This window comes from Emydura macquarii, unplaced genomic scaffold (genome assembly GCF_026122565.2).
Source record: "Emydura macquarii macquarii isolate MOO-44397 ecotype Brisbane River unplaced genomic scaffold, CSIRO-AGI_Emac_v2 contig_1477, whole genome shotgun sequence".
Lineage (NCBI taxonomy): Eukaryota > Metazoa > Chordata > Testudines > Chelidae > Emydura > Emydura macquarii.
In genome coordinates this window covers 16725250-16742947 of record NW_027131614.1, presented here as the reverse complement: position 1 = coordinate 16742947, position 17698 = coordinate 16725250, and the positions used below count along the sequence as shown (strand labels likewise).

The 17698-nt window shown below is 42.4% G+C and overlaps 1 protein-coding gene across 1 annotated transcript in view; it reads left to right on the top strand.

The window, feature by feature from the left end:
* Positions 1-960: 960 nt before the first annotated feature.
* Positions 961-17698, top strand: part of CHD7 (chromodomain helicase DNA binding protein 7) — a 204508-nt gene continuing 187770 nt past the window's right edge. The window contains exon 1 of the mRNA XM_067553721.1: positions 961-1375. The gene's annotated coding sequence lies outside the window, so the exon portion shown is untranslated. The remainder of the gene's footprint in view (positions 1376-17698) is intronic.

The following is a 17698-nucleotide window of genomic DNA, read 5'->3' as shown; positions in this document are numbered from 1 at the left end:
GAACTGCCCTAACTCTGGTATGTTTCAAGCCACCTTTCCCTACTTTTCACGAGACCCTCTCATGGAAGGGGGACAGATCTACCAATCTTACTGCTACTCGTGGATGGAGCCGTGAAATCCTAGTGGAGCTGCGAAGCGAGCTTGTCTCCCTGGGACGGGGGATGTGGCCAGGAAGAGCGAGTCGAGAAAGGGAAGCAAGCAGCGGGCAGCGGCGCGAGGGGCTCACTGGACCATGAGGGCTCCGTGGCATAAAGTCTCTCCGGAGGAGTTTCGCTTTGCAGCGGCTGGGAAGTTGGCAGCGGCGAGGAGCTGCCAGCGCCGGCCAGTACTTTCCGGGACTCTTCCCTGGGTGGGTGGGTGTCTCGCGGGGCCACGCAGAGCTGGAGAGCGAGACAGCCGGGTGCGCGAGGGAGGGAGGGCGGGCGGCAGCCTAGGGTGCCGGGGGTGCCGCCGGTCCCAGGCGCTGAGGAGAGGCGGCGGGGGGGGGGGGTCCGTGCGCGTGGCCGGGTACGGACCCTGCGATGGGGCTCGAGTCCCCCCGCCGTACACCCCCCCGCCGGGCGGCTCGCTGCTGGCTGCGTGGGGGGAGCTGGGAGTGGGCTCAGGGTCCCCTGCGCCTGGGCAGCGCCTCAGCCCCCGCCGCTGGCCAGCAGCTTCCTAGTCCTCTCAGCAGCAGCAGCAGCAGCAGCCGGCTCTGCCCGGCGCGGAGAGCAGGGGGAGGAGCCCCTGGCGGGGCACGGGGGGGGGAAGGGAGGGGGGGAAGGTTAGTGACCCCTCTCTCCTCCTCTCGCCCCCACCCCCAAGCAGGGCTGGATTCTTGCATATATTATGCCAGGCTGGGGCGGTGACGTATAGAGCGTGGGCGGGGCGTGCGGGCGCGCTCGCCCCCGGGGAGGGGGCGGTGTCGGGGGCGCGCCTGTGGCTGCGGGAGGGGGGCGGTAGCAGCAGCAGCAGCAGCACAGCTCAGCACAGCGCAGCGGCAGCCGCCTCAGCCTGCCTGGCTGGTGTGTGTGTGTGTGTCTCGCTCGGCTCCTGCGGACGCGCTCGCGCTCGGGAACTATCGGATTAAACTTGAATCGAGTGAAAATTACACAAAGGAGCGGAGCGGAGCCGGGACCCGGCGGAGAGCCCGACACGGCCCCAGACCCGCGCTGACCCCGGACAGGGACCGACCTCCACCCCCGCCCCCCCCCACCACCACCACCCCGGCCCCGGCGCCCGGGAGCAACTCCGCCGGGCGTGCGAGCCCCGCCGCAGCCTCGGGCAGCGGCACCAACTCCGGAGCGTGTCCCCTCCTCCTCCCCGGCCCCTCGGCAGCGGGCAGCGAGGGAGCGAGCGGGGGACACCGGAGCCCAGCCAGCCCCGCGCTGACCCGGTGAGTGACCCCGCGCCGCGGGCACGGAGGGAGGGAGGGAGAGCGGGCGGGCGGGAGCTGCCGGCCCAGGGGCCGGTGGCGGCGTGGGGGGTGCGGGGAAGAGTCGCGGCAGGTCCCTGCCTCCCGGGGCGCGAGGGTGTCAGCGCCCCTCCCCGCGTGGGGCCGCGCGGTCTCGCTGGGGCGCTGCCCCGCGGGCAAAGGGCTTTTTGTTGTGCTCCGGCTGCCCGGGGGAAAGGGGAAGGGGTGGGGGCGGAGCGGGGCCCCCGCGCTCTCCCCGCCCGCCTGCTCCGCAAGTTTGGAGGGCGCTGGAAACCGGGGAAAAGTTGGGTAAAACTGCGCCGCGGCGGGAGCGAGCGAGCGCGGCGGAGGGGCCGAGCCGCCGGGACTGGAGAGCGGCTCCCTCCGGGGAGCGCCGCCTCCGCTGACCACGCTGACTGCTCCCAGCGCCGGCAGCACAACAAGCGCTAACAAAGTGAGGGAGGCTCCCCCACCCCCCCTCCCTCGGTCCCCGGGGCTCGGCGCGGGCACGTGGAGCCGGTGCGCGGGGGGGGGGGGCGATCCCCCCCGGGGAGGCCGGGAGTGGGGCGAACACGAGGTGCCGCTGGGGGGTCTCTGCTGGGGAGGGGAAGGGGGTGGGAGAGTCGCATGCAGGGGACCGGGGGAGGGAGGCCGGCCGGCAGGCAGGCGAGGGGGGCTCCCGGGTGCTTCCAACAGCCGGAGAAGAAAGAGAAGGGGGTGGGGGTGGGAGAGACACTACCTAACGCGAGCTGGACTGGTGCTGGCGGCGCCTGCATAATAGAGACTTAACCTTGCGAACCAGCCAACTCCGCTCCCCTTCCTCCCCTGGCCCCCCTGCCCAGGCTGGGTCGGGAGCGGGGCGCTGGGCAGGGCGCGCACGAGCTGAGGCTGCTCCCCCTGAAATCAAGGCCATTTTGTGGGTGAGCGGAAAAGGTGGTTTGAGGCCAAGCGGTCAGGGAAGGGGGGGGGTTGTTTGTGTTTGATTCACACAGGAAAATGGGGCAGGCAGGCGATTCTCTCTGTGGCTTTCCCTGTTCTGCTGAGGGCTGGGTTTGTTGTTGCGGGCTGCGGGGTTGGGTACTGAATGGGGGCTGGTGGAAGTGGGAAGCGGACACCGGGGGGGGGGGGGGGGGAGGTGTGGTGGAGGGAAGGTTGTTGGTGAGACTCAGGGAGAAGGAGCTGCAGGCAATGAGCAGCCATCATTACGTTGCATTCATTTATCCTGATAGCATTACATAAGGGGACACCCTCCCACGCTGCGGGGTACCCCCCCAAACTGCTGGCTGTGTTATTTTAGGGGGCACTCGGTTCGGAGTAAGGGGGTCACTTTAGTGCACATGCTGTAAATCGGACGGGTTTCTTTAGATCACTTTTACACTCCGCTCACGCCTTGGTTTAAACTTGTTTTTAAAACGGACAATGGACAAAAGAAAAGTAGCAATGCACGGGGAGTTCCCTTTGAATTACTAAGAGATTGTTAGGTATACCACACAACTCTCCACGTACTTGCCCCACTTTCTACCTTTGTTTTCGTTTGGAAAGCTACTGAATGTGCCTTCTGACTACATTTAGGCGAGATTTTTCGTTCGTGAGACGCTTTTTCACTTACTTGCTCTCGTGGATTTTGGTTTGGGGAATATCAGAAAAACCCTCTCAACGCAGTAAGTTTTTCTGTGTATATGAGAGCCTCGATTTTACTTTCATCAGAGCAGAATCTGAACGATGTTTGTACTAAAAGATGGCTTTCAGGGAACTGTTTGTCATTTTCACTCGTGGTATATGGGACTAAGGGAGATACAAAGAAACAAGTTGAACAAAAAATGTTTCTGTTCATTTCCTCACAGATCATCCATTCTAATGACGGCAAAAAATCTTAATGACTATGACCTTAGCAGCATGGGTAGCTGATTTATCCCAATTATAAATCCCGTTAGTTTGCGGTAATGTGTGAGTATCAATATATAATTCATATTAAAAGCATGACCAGTAATTTTTTTTTATAAAAGTTGAAATCCATCATTTTCCAATGAGAATGCTGCATCTGTCGCTTGGAGTGTTTTTGTCTTGCTGTTGCACAACAGAGACTCTCCAGTCTTTAACCTAAAATGGCAGCTTTAATTTGACTGGGGCCCATTCATTGACAATGATAATAAAAAGGCTGAAAGCTAAATGTAGCTGGATGCGTGGGGCACGTTGCAGGACTCTCCTTTACGTCGTTAAGCACAGCACAGAGGAACTTCTAAGCTCTGTAGTTTCTTCATCTAAAGTTTTCAAAAAAATTTCCTTTCAGAAAAATAATTTTGCTCTTCCATAATACATGCTGAACAGGATAGCTGAAGAACTTAACTATGATGAGACAGCTAGATGGGGCTTATTTTAAGAGAGAGAATTGCTCTGTTTAAACAATGGCAGTAGTTCATTCTAAATAACCTGCATTGCATTGGGAAATTAACCATTTGTTTCTGAGGTTTGTAACAGGTGATTGGAGCAATGTTGACATTCTTAACATTTGTATCTCTAGCTGAGAGGATGAAGTGGGAATGTTACTTGTTTTCCTTTGATTGTTATTTATGTGGCATAAAGATGCTGGATATGTTTGATACTATGTAGTTTAACTTTTCTCAGACAAATCATACCACATCTTCTTGGAGATGACAAGTTACTTTTTCTGAGAATTCTATTATCTGACATTTCAAACACTAGTTTTGGAAAAAAAAAAAAACAATAGGTTTGTTTTGGTTTAAAGAAATGGATAACGCCACAAACTGTCATAAGATCTGTCCTGGTTAACACTTAACTTTATTTTAGGTGCTTGTTTTTAGTCCCTTTAAACCTTTCAAACACTCTATTAAAAAAAAAAAAGACATTCCCCAGAGATATTGTGTTCTAAACTATATAATATACTGTTGAACCCTTAAATCAGTGTTAAAGTTGCATTGCTACCAGTTGGATAAACACACTTGACCAAGCTTCTCATTAGATGTTTAATACTGTAATGGTATGCCTTTTAGTTTTTTTAACATTCAGATTAATTGGTTTAAACAGTGAAATATCTTCATTACTCTTAATTTAGAATACATGCACAATTTTTACTATCTGTCTGGCTGTTAAAGTTTTTGTGAAAGTGAGTAAAAATTTGGAAGGCATGTTAATTATCTTTTAAAATGTTAATATGTAAGGGAATGGTATCTCAGAAATATTAATTTATAGCGAGACTTGAAATCCTGCTTACTGAAAGCAGAAAAAATGTATACAAATAGGGGGCTTAAACTTCGGTATAATTTTAGTGACTTCCATTGAAATGCTAATTACTATATGGATATGTAAAATTAGCTTTAAAAGATGACTAATGTTTTTCTACTGTATGTGCAAACTGTATAGTGCAACTATTTTATAAAATATTGAAGGGTTATAACACACACACTAACTTTTCCAAAGTTGGTATGTGCTGTTTTCAATCTAAAAGTTTTAAAAGATGTACAACCTTGATCTATGATGATCATATATTAAAAATTATAAATTATCTAAATATTTTCACTTATGGTGCCTTAGAAAGATTTTATTTTAACTTTTGATTTTTAGCTATTTCATATTGGCTTGAAAATATCTGAAGCTATCTACCACCATGCAGGAATTTTGTATAGGTCAGTTTTGATTTGACTGAAGATGTTACACTTTAAAAAAAAAAAAAAAAAAGTGTGAAGTGCCAGAAGAAAAGCTCTGTACAATTGCAAAGTATCTTACTACAAAGAAGACCCTAAACTTTAGCTGTTCAGACAGGAAATGACCTAGGCCCTTATCTAAAGACAGTCTTAAGTATAAGGAGAGAGAATAGCAGAAAAAACTGATTATTTTAGTGTATCTGTAAAGGGGAAAAGCTTTAATAAAAAAATAATTATTTGTAGTACTATTTGAATAGAATCTTCTAAATCTTTCACTGTGACTCTTTGGGTTGGCATGATCATATTGTCTGATATTGGCTATTTCTATCTTAATTCTGATGTGATGTGTTGAAGCAGTGTGAGTGAGAAGGAAAGAAGGGGCCTGAAAGATGGGGAAGTGCCTTTAATTCTGTACCTAATCTTTATCCCTCATTTCCTGTAGGCAGTATATCTGTCAATTAATTTTCAGATGGAAGGCTTTTAAAATCTGCTGAATGTTTGAATGGGTGAATTTAGTGTTAACAAGTGAGGCTTTCTGAATCAAGTTGGGGCTGGTGATGTGGGGCAGTTGCACAGCAAGTTTGCCCTGTCTCTACAAATAAACTTCATTTCTGGCTTGTAATCCCTCCCCTAAGATGTTCCTATGGATAGATCACCAATTGTTCTGGATTTGGTAATGGTTTAGTGATACCCACAGGGAACATAGATGAAACAGCACCCTTTCTACTCTTGTGGCTTAGGCCTTGTCTACAATATGAAAACTGTACTAAACTGACTTTAGTAAAACTCTCTTGTGTAGACAAGACTTTAATTTCCATTTTTGATCTGTTCTCTGAAGGGGCAATCTGCTGCAACTACCTAGTCCCATCTGGCAGATTCCAACTTCCTTCATGAATCTCCTCCCTTATTTCCCAACCAGCCATATTCCCATAAATAGGCCACTTGCTATAAAGACTTGCTAATACATTTTAGCACAGATCTAAATTATAAGATTACTGTTGCTGGAATGCTATAATAGTTAAGATAAGGAGAAAAATTTATTCTAAGGTGAACTGATCTGGTTTTAGGATCCTTTGTTGCAGAGAGATAATTTCGTATCAGTTACAGGATATATATGTGTTTAGAAAGCTTCTTGCAAGGTGCTAAAACTTGAATAAAGGAGTCCTTAATTTTGTTTTGTTTCCATCCATATAATCTAACTTTCTGTGACTCTTATTTTATTCAATGTAAATATATTATTACATGGTTACAAACTGAAATGCCTTTATTCTCCACTGTTTTCTAAATAATCATTCCATTCAATAAGCAACATTCTGTGACATAGAGAATACATTCCAAGGGTCTCAATATAACAAAGCTCTTGAGGATGTTCTTAAAAACACAGCAGCTGATTAGTTCCTAGCTTCCAACAATGTGATTTGTTTTGGTTTTTTGTTTTTAAAGCTGTAAACATGCACCTAGAAAAAACTGGGTAGGAACTAATTATCCCTAAGATTTTGATCTTTTTAATTTCATACATACTATTCCATAGCTGTTTCTATTCCATAGTGTTTATGCTTTTCCTTCTCCATGTTTATATTAGTGTGCTTTTCTTAAAACTTGGAAACACAAACTGATGGCAGTGAAACTTCTATGGATACATCTTAATTTAAAAATAAAAAAGACCACTAATTATTAAATAATAGTTCAGATTAGTGGTTCAACTCTCTAGTTTGAAAGTTGATTGGCATTTGGGAGCTGACCACAAACCCCTGCTGGCATGAACTAGGGAGCATTTTGTGTTGTAGTGACCCCTGTAGCTATTTTGGGTGTGGTATTGCCTGGCTTTGGAGAGAGCTGTATCCAACCTTCCTCTGACATAGAGACAATTGCTGTAACCAGAGGGCCTTGAGGGGAATGGTGGGGAATAAATAACTTCACGAATCAATTGTCTGGAAAAAGTCAGTGCAGCCAAAATGTCTGCCTTCTTCCTAATGGCTCTGTGAGGGAAAATTAAGTTTCACCATATATAATCTTGATCCTAGAGGTTATGTTGTTCAGAGTTCATTGAAATATGGGCTCGCTGTGTTTACTATGATTAAAAGTTACCTTCTTGTGAATAACCAGCTTTCTGGAGGAAAGCAGCTGAATAACTTTTAAAAACCTTCTAGTCTGTAATAATGTTGTTACTTTTTAAGCTATACATTGTAAATAATTGTGATCTCGTGATTTCAACAGGTAGTTGTCTATTAAATCTTGCTCTAGCAATCAGATTTTGCAATAAACTGTGCAGATTTTGGGGATTTTTTTTTGTGGACAATTAAAAGTTTACAGTTTTTTTAAAAAAAATCTTAGTATTCCACTCCTATTAAAACTAAATGTTTTATGAAGTGGAGTGTAACTTTGCTATAGCTAGAAATCAGAACTCTTATCAATTTTAACACAGCTATCCTTTAAAAATGTACCGGTAATACCTCCCTTGTGTTTTCTCTCAAGACTGAACCCCTCCTCTCACATTTTCATTCAAAAGTCCTTTGTCAATCCTTCTCCCAGTTTATGCTGCTTTGTTTGCTTGTTGGTGTTGCTATTTTTGCAAGGGTCAGATAATGAAAATTTGTTGCAAAAATAATCAAGCACCTCAACTCCTAATAATCTCACTTTATGCCTAAAATGTAAGGGAGCTTTTGAGCAGAGTGCAAAGAAGCAAAGGGCCTGATCTAAAGCCCACTGAGGTCAAAGATTAGAATCCAAACACTGACCCAAAGAGTGGAAATGTGGTATTTACCTCTAAAGTGTTAGAATGGCTCAACTTGATTACTTAATGTATTTTAAAAGTTGTAGCCAGGATTATTCATGCATCTTTGAAATAAGATAGTGTTTTCAATATCTTAGTTTTGCATTTCATTTTGTACGTTCCGTGAAAACTCTATCCTATAATTCTGTAGAGTTAAAATAGTGGATTAGAAAAGTTAAGAGGCAAGGGAAAAATGTATACATATGAGATAATATATGAAATAATTGTTAATACAGGAAAGCTGTTCCCTGTGACGGGAGGTACAAGGAAGAAGTACTTGCACAGACAGTTGAAGTTTTTCTGGAGAAGTACTGGAAGTTAGAGGAAGAAAGACTCTCTGACAGATAATGCAGATAAGGGGCTGAAGTCCTGAATCTTGAAATAGGGGGCCAGTGGATTTGTACAGGAATTGGGCTGACTTCTATGTGTTGAGGAGCCTGTAGACATACTTTGTAAGAGATAATGCAGGAAGTGGTATCCTGCAAAAGCTGGAGCCTAAAGAACTGGGACTTGAGGAGGTCATGGAGCAGGTATGATGGTCAGTGGAAAAAGGAAATAAAGATATTAAGAATTTCATCAGCGGTAGAGCTGAGACTATGCAATACATGCGGGAGAGTGCTAGTGTAAACCTGCAATCTCTCTCTCTCTCTCTGGGAGAGGAAAGGAATTCAAGGTCAAGAATACCTTCACTCTTCATCGTTGCAGCAAGTTGAAGATCTGAGCTGAGGATAATTTGTTCTTTCTGACCAGGAAAGACTTGTTAATCCATCTGTCTGATGGAAGTTGTGGCACAAAGCTACAGTTGACTTGGTAGAGAGAGGAGTCATTTGAAGTTGTTGAGGGAGGTGGTTTAGTGTCAGCATAAAGGTGAAATTAAGATGATCAGGAGACAGCTAAATTGAAAACTATCAAACACTTACTAGAGGTAGACTCAAAAGATTGGGGGTGGAGGGATGGGACGGCATGATGAGGGTAAGAGTTGTTCAGATATTCTGGTGATGGGGTGTGGTGTAAAATCCTAAATAGATGAGGTGGATTACTGGGCTCTAAGGGCTGTGCTCTAGTTTATAGCTCCCGTCTGTAGCACCCCTTCCCATATCTTGCTGAAACCCTCAAACTTGTGGGGATAGGAGAACATACCTGTTAAGGTTGAAAATTCAGAAATCTGGAGATCTTGGAGAAATGACTTAATATGCTAACTTTTGTATTCTGTAATATGTATTGCCTTATTTACATATATCATAGCAAATATACTGATTAGCAGAATTACTAACAAAGCTAGCATAGAACAAGCTTTAGGAACATAGGAAGTGCTGAGCTCATAGCTGTCTTTGGGTTTATATCTAGGTAAATCTTGTGGTTACCAAGAGGGCTCTGCCCCTAGTTTTTTCATATCCCAGAGTGATGAAGGCTTGCTAGCCCCTGGTGTGGGTTGCTTCTTGTCCTGGGTTAGAAGAAGGATATCTGCTTTCTGTCATCAGCTGGGAGATTGGTTGTGTTGCTAGCTCCTGGCTGGGTGGCTGTCTCTGGTTACTCTTTGCCCCTTACACCCTGGTTATGGGACCTCTGGCTCTGGCTGCTGATTTCTGGTTACTGCTCACAGGCTCCTGTATGTCTAGAGTCCAGATCCTGCCTCAAGCAGGCCTGAGCATAGAGATTCAGCCTTAGTCTCTCATCATCTCTCTAAATCACTTGATTTAAGCTCCTAAGAAGGAGCAATTTAGAAGTAGCTAAAAACAGGAGCACCTCACCAGCTCAGGAGACTTAACAAGTCTGGGAGAGGTGTGCTGGATAACTACTCTTTCATGTCAGCTTTGCTTCTAAGTGGCTGCTATATTTTTGAGCTCACCTGGCTGCTAGAGAGAGGGGGAAGACTGGCTTTTCTCTCACTGTTTGGTTCAGCCTTCCTGTCTCTGTTGGGGAGACAGATAAGCAGATTTGTTTGTGGTTCCTTCATGCCTTCCTCCCCTTTTTCTTGATTTACGGGGCTATCCCTTTCTTCTGTATAGAGGAATCATACTTATTGGATTCTTAAGTTCTACTGCTTTCTCAGAAGAGGAAGTGACATTTAAAAGAAATTCATGTGTTTCAGACTGCTGCTGTTAGAGCTCTACTTAACAAGAAAAGTGTACAAACTCCTCTTCCCCCCCGTGACGCTCCGACCCCCAAAAGAAAAACATTTTAGAAAAGTTACATAGAAATAAGAATAAGACAAAGATTTGAATGCTGTGGCATTCCGTACAGAAGTAGTCTTGTCACTGAAATGGAAATACCATTGGAAAGAATGGTTTGTTAAATAGAAGCAGAACTATACAATATCATCGCATCGAGTTTGGGAGAGCAGGGTTGGCCTGGAGTCAGGTGTTGAAGGCTGCATTGCGGTTAAGGAGATAAGAGAAAAAGTCAGAAACAGGGGAAAAAAAATTTTTTTTGCATTGGCTTTTTTTTTTTACTTGATTAGATTAAAAACCTGCTAACATGCCTGAAGATTGAGAAGGCTGTTTTTCAAGAGCTTCTCTTAGAAAGTAGGCTAGAGAGAGGGAGACAGTTATTCAGTGCTAAGAGTTTTTAGAAAGGCTGGGTACTGGAAGAGTGTTTGGTAAAGTACCAGATTAAATGAATTGCTTCCATCTCAGTTCTGAGAAGAATTTGTTTACATGAAAAAGGTTAATGTGAGGTTTCACAGATCAGAAAAGCCACTTGTCTGTGCTAGGCATTTAAGGTAGAATAGTGGAAGTGGACATAGAATTTTTGGAGAGGGTGCATTTCCTTGAGGCAGGCACTAAACTAATAGAGAGAAAGCAACTAGAGGTGTCTCAAGTTATGTCCATAGTTGCAGTTGCATGCCTGGAATTTCATCAGGGTCATTCAGCAAGTCAAGGACTCCTGAAGCTGAGCTACCCACTTGCTACTGTGATCAGTCCAATTCTGCTGTGGGGGTGAGTGATATGTTTGATACCTGTTCACTTCTCAAGTGAAATGGCATTATCTACAGTAGGCAGTATTTCACAGAGTAAGGCAAATCCATCCATGAGAGAAGGCGCTAGTCAGGAAACCTAACAAACTAGAGATTTAGGCCAAACTCTCATTGGGATATGGAAATGTAATTTGCCGCTTGCTGTCTCCCTACAAATTCTTTCTTTGAGGTTTTTGGAGAACACGGATGTCATTCTCTTGTAATATATTTAATAGTGGTGATAGCTTCAAAAGAGAACACTTTTCTTCTTGTATTAAGGAAAAATTGGCAAGATTGCTGATCAAGAATGAGTTTTTAGAATCTTTTCTCAATGATAAAGCATTTTGTGAAATTTGTGGTCATTTAAACTGTTGCCTTTATATTACAGTAGCAAATTTGGTTGTCAGGTTTTTTGTTCATTGCCAAGTTTTTCACTTAAGGGGAAACCTGCAGGAGTTTTTTCTGTTTAATTGCATCATCTGCTGCTTCTAGTTAACTTTTTCTTAGTTTTTTTCTTAATCTGACATCTATTGCAAAAACTTCATACTCTGGAAAATCTGAGTGCCTAAACTATAGACATGATGTCATATATAGTATATTCTGACTTTTACTATAGTAAATAGTTCTGTAGCTTTCAACACAGTTGAAGGCTATTGAATATCTCCCCAAAGAACATCAACACTTTCATTATGCAGGGAAGCTGTTTGTGGGATCAGATTCTGTGTCCTGAGCTTTGCAGTTGAGTGTATTGTCATTGAGTTAGAAGAGTAGTCTTAGTTCAAGACAGCATATATTTTTAAACCGTAATTAGTTGCAGCTACTGAGGATATGAGTGCTTTAAAAGGCACTTGGTATCAAACTTATACTTCAGTTGTGTTATTTTAAGATGGTGTGTGAAGACAAAACTCCTCTCTTTCTGGATAAAGGGGTGAGAAACCTGAAGACTTAATGATGCACAAGATGCCTTGTCAAAGATGTTATACTTAAAGTATTTACTTTTCAGGATTGCCTCTCCACAAAAAAAAGGTGCTTCTTTTACCCCTCTAGTCCTTTCCTTGAAGTTCTTATTTGGGTAAACCTCAAGTCCTCCATTGGACTTCTCAAGTCTGCGAGTCAACCTGAATATCACAAATTTTATCAAATGAGCAATCACTTAAAATGGTCTCAATTATTCACACCTGTACACTTGCCCAGTGTAATGAGACTAATGACAAAATCAAATGAGTGTATCTAGGAATAATTTGTATCCTGTGAAACTTCTCAGCATGGTTTCATCAGATGTTTATTGCTATTATATAGACTCAGGCTATTTTCTAATGTAAGTCTAAAGCTTTACATTTGTTTATTTCAACAATATAATACAACTTGCATCTTATCAAACATTCCTTAGGTTAAAAAGGGTGGGGAAAAACCATGAAGATATTGAAAGAAAAAATACCAGTGAGAGAGTAACTGAGCAGTTTTAATATTATGCTGTCACTGTTCTCCAGAGTAATAGAAATTGACAGTTATACTTAAACACATTTATACATCACTCAAGGAAGGGATGAAATCTTACATAAATTACTTACAGGAGTTTTTGTGCTGTGTATCTTACTCAGGGTACCCTTTACAGAATGTTTCTATAGTTCTGATGTAATTTTCAAGACTATTTTAAAGGGCTAGGCCCTTCACATGACAAGCAGCTGTATTGTGTAGATACATAAATTGTTTACAATATTATGGACAGACATTTCTCAGTCAGTTAGGATTAAGACAGCATTCCGTTAAAAGTCCACTTGGTCTTCCACCTCCTCCTTTGTTTTCAAAACCAAAGCTTATGTCTGTGCACTTAAGGTAGGGTAGGAATCTTCTGGAAAGATTGAGGCAAGGTGTATTTGAGATGAGTTTTAATGAGGTTTTAACTCCTGATAAATTTCCTGTGTGCAGTGTTGTTGTTGCCAGAAAGACCTGAAGAAGAGCTCTGTGCAGCTTGTATCTTTCGCCAACAGATGTTGGTCCAGCAAAAGATAAATCTAACATTTTTGGGTTATCATATCTCCAGTGACTCGAACAAGAAGATACAAGCTTCTGTTGTTGGTCTCAGTGAGGGTTGATGACTATAATTGTAATCAGAATGGGTATTTTAGTTATGTGTTTGCTTTAATGGGCTTTGGGAACTCCAAAGCATGTCTGTAAAACATGAGGCCCTGGGACCAGATCTCGTCTCTGATGCATTTGTGGCCTGCATAGCATGCTCAGATTCAGTAGAACCTAATATTCTTTTCATTTAAAATAAAAAGAAAATTCCTAACTACTCTCCTTGTGTACAGAACCTTCCAAGTGTAAATCAGTGCAATGGTGATGTCTTGAGTCTGCTTTGAGCCTGAAACAAGGACTTAGAGGTATGAACACCTCCACTCCCCAGTGTTAACTGTACAGGCTAATGATAACACTTCAATGTAGATCAGTCGTTCTCAAACTTCATTGCACCACGACCCTGTTCTGACAACAAAAATGATTAGGTGACCCCGGGAAGGGGGACTGAAGCCCAGGCCCTATCACCCTGAGCAGGGAGGCTGAAGCCCTCTGGCTTCATCTTCCTTCCTAGGTGGTGAAGCTCAAGTTCCAGCTTCAGCTTCCCAGTTCCCAGCAAGTCTCACGCCAGCCCTGGTGACCCCATTAAAATGGGATTCCAACCCAAGTTTAAGAACCACTGATATAGATTAACTGCTTAGTGGATGAAAGAGGGAAGCTGATAGGGTGAAACTCATGAAAGTGGGAATTGCTATAAGAAATGCAGAGGATGGAACAGAGGAGACAAGGAAGAGGGAGGGAAACAACTAGGAAAAATAGCAGTGAATATGATTTCCCTTTGTCTGATGCTGAGCGTGACAAGGCAGTGAACAAATAGTAAACAAAGCTTGAGCTATTATGTAAAGACCTTGTGCTACCTCTGATCTCTTTGCAAAACTTTCATTTACATTAGGAGATCTGTTGTGGATTGAGGATAGTACTTACTCCTAAATTTAGACTTTGGACCATAATTAAAGTAGAGAATTTAGGTCTCTTCACAGAATGAATTTGACACCTTTCCTCTGAAATATGCATAGGAGTCACTGTGGTATGTCAACAAGTACCTGAGCTAGCTTTGATCTAGCAAGCAACAATGACGTAGCTATGGCAACAGGGGCAGCAGCATGGGCCAGCCATTTGAATACAATCCCATCCAGGACCCTGGGTACATGCTGGAGCAGCTAGCACATGCAACTGCCCGTGCTGCTGGCTGCGCTAGCTCGAGTAACAACTTTGGTCTACCTAGCTAGCTTTGGTCTATGTCTATATGTGCTGCAATCACACTTTCCCTCTGGAGTCTAGACATATCCTATGACACCAATATTCGGTCAGTCTTTATAAGTCTAATGAGAGACTAGTTAGCGTAGTCTAGTGGACTGAACAGACAGCCACCAGGAACTTATGAGTTTTATTCTAAACTGGTGTCCTAAGTTGTTCATAATGTATTTTCAGGTTTGCTACATTGGGGTTAGTAAGCCTTAGTATTTACATAGCACCTTTCATCAAATAATCTAATGTTCTACAGATTTTAATTATGCCTTATTGCTTCTTTCTGTAAAAGTATGTTGGGAGCAGAATTACTTAAAAATGCTCAGTATTAGACTATTTTGCTAGAAGTATTTTTAGGTAATACACTTATCCTTTAACTCCTTACAAAAATTTGTGAACTTGCAGAAATTAGTATTTTTTTGAGTTTTTGTGTCGGGGGGGAAGACACCTAAACATAGGAAACTAAGAGGGGAAGTGGTGAAATGTACTATACATGAAATACTGTCAAATACACACAGTAAACAAACTGGAAAAATAATCTTGTTCAGATATAGGCAGAGTTGGTAGCAGTGCTTATAGTTTGTTGCCTAACACTTTTTCCATTGCTTATAACTTTGCCTAATTTTAACTATTTTGACTGAAATTTTCCATGCTTGCTTGCTTATCTATTCAAGCTGAATATTTTAGGAAAGTCTCAGCAAATATGAAACCACTTTTGAGAAGAAGGCTAGGGGGAAAATGTGTATTTTGCTAAAGTTTTTAAAAAACTTTCTTTGAAGAGCTTTACTACCTTGTTGTTTCAAGTAAGATTCATAATTTATCAGGGATGTCGTCATGGGGTGAGAGGTATATTTTACTGTCATGAAAATCTATACAAACTTGGCCAAATTATAAGCCTATGAAAATCACCATTTATGCATGCTTATTAGAGATTTGCTGCAGCTCTGACCCTTCCATCTGCACTGAGCACATTCCCCAGCCTTAGACAGTGTGAACTATGATTGATACGAAAAAGCAACCACCCCTTTCTCCTAAGGGAAGGAGTGATGGCTTAGAACTTGGAAGCCAGGAGGACACTATGAGTTTTAATCTCCATTCTTCCATTTGTATGTGTTCTATGCATTTCACAGTTGTTGAGCAAGGGCTCATGCCCTTAATTTAGAAGGCAGGCAAATATTATAAACCCCATTTTACAGATGAGGTTAACTGAGTAATGTGATCTTGTGCAACCTCTATCAGAGCTGAAGATGGGTCTGCCATGTCAGAGACAGCCCTAAGTCTCATCCACAGTCAGGCTGATTTTCAGAATGAATATTAGTCTTATTAAGTTGTGATGTCAGTAATTACTAGGTCATGTTAACTTGCAGAGCAAGGAATAGGACCTATATGTTCTTTCTTCTAACATTCCATTATTGTCTAGAAAATAATTGTGTAAGCCACTGGTGTGGTTTGTATCTTATCTTCCACTAGTGGCTGGTCCGGAGAGGCTAACTGCCTACTTCAGCTCTTGGTTGCTACTTCAGTGCTGTGGGCCTAAAGGTCCTGATTTCAAACCCTGTTGGTGACCCTAGAGAAGATCAATAATAGTTCCAGATGATCAAATGTTTTTCTTAATTTCTGTTTTGGTCCAATACTGATTAAAGAATACATTCAAGTACTTAGGGCAAGTCTACACGACACAATTAAGTCCATCTATGTTATGTCGATGAACAGCCACCACAATAATTGAATCGGTTTTACATGTCCACACTATGCTCCTTGGCAGTGCATTTCTTCACCAGGAGCGCTTGCATGAATTTAACTGCCATTGTGGAGCATTGTGGGATGATTTCTGAAGGGCAGAAAAAGTTGATGTAAGCAGTGCTGTGTCCACACTGACACTGCGTCGACCTAACTACATCGACTTAAGCACTACGCCTCTTGTGGAGGTGGAGTTGGCAAGTTATATCGGTGGGAGTTGCATTTTAGTGTAGGAAGTTAGTTAGGTTGACGTAAGCTGCCTTTTGTCGACCTAACTCTGTAATGTAGACCAGGTCTTAGAAATTAGCATATGCAAAAAGTAAGGTTGCCAGTTCCACTTTTAATTGTTCTCCCTTGTGCCTATGCTTGGTAGAGCTAAATGACCCTTTCCTCATTCAGTGCACAGTATAGACAATGAGATGGAGGGCTGAAAGAACAGACGATGCTCTCCTGTGTTTAGAGCACTGTGTGAAGACTCAGCAGAGCCTGGGATCTGTTTCTGGCTCTGCTACCAACTTTATATGCAATGTTTGGCAAAATTATAATATTACATATATACACAAGGAGGCTGGATCAAAGTTGCATGGGCTAACTCCTTAACTCTTCCATTTCCTAACTTTTGAGTGCTTCACTTCTTTAACCTTAATATTCTTTACTATAGTAATCTTAAGTGTTGCTTGTAACAATAGTAAGTAAAACATTTTCAGATGAGGACTTTAAATTGATGGTACCCCTTTTAAGCTGCTGGTATGTTTTGAAACATGAATCATTCATTAATCAAGACGTTTTGGAGTACCTTTACTCTATTTACATATTTCTTGGTTTTAACTGCAGCTTTTAATTCCCTTGCCTTCAGACTTTTTTAAGCAACATTCTAAAAAATCCTTTTATTATATTGAAAAACATATAACCTACAACATAATTATGTATGTATGGATGTTGCTTTGGTTTGGGAATAGATCAAACATGAGAACAGTGTATATATTTGGTAGTATCTAGACAAGAAGTACAGAAGAATGTCAGAATTTTTGTTACAAACCCGACCGACTCTTTTTCCCCCAAGGGATTATAATGAGATTATAAAAACATACCTTGCTGTGAAATTTGTTCTCAGACTTGGGTAACTTTTTATGCAGAGTCCTTTAGAGCCTGAAAATAAATGGCAGAATTGTGCCACTGCAGGCTATTCCCATTGTTTCATTCCATGTTACAATGGTTGGATGTGTGACATTCTTCAATGCATCCTTGGAGTACTGAGGTATGGCTTGAAATGGAGCTTTATAGAAATAAAGAAGGCACATTGTTGGAATGATGTATTTTTATTTTTTTTAAAAAACTAGAATATTTTTCTAATATTTAAAACATGCATACTAAATGCACACTGACGTAAAGTCAATATTATAGTTGTGACATAAAGTAAAAGGAGGAAATGTAAATGTAATGTGCTCTTACTCATAAATTCATCCTGTTTTCTCGATCTGTTTTGACTGTGAACTTCCTTTTGTCATTTTGCCACAACAGTTATTAAATTGTGTTGTTACTGTATTAAGGCATATTTATTTTAAGCCTAATTTTTAAGGCACTTAGAACTTTGAAAAAACCACTACACTGAAATTTCTCATGCCCCATGAGTAAGTCCAAAGGTGACTTACCTGTGTGTGTGTATACTTATAAACAAACAAACAACCCCCCCACCCCCACCCATGCCCTAACATATTTTTAGATTTGTTTCAGTTCCATTGTAGGAGAGGTTTTTTTAATCAGTTTAACTTTGCCATTCATTTCCCCTACATTCTTTCTATGACTTTGTTTTTAAGACTTCAGACTTCCCATGGTTTTGCTACTCATTG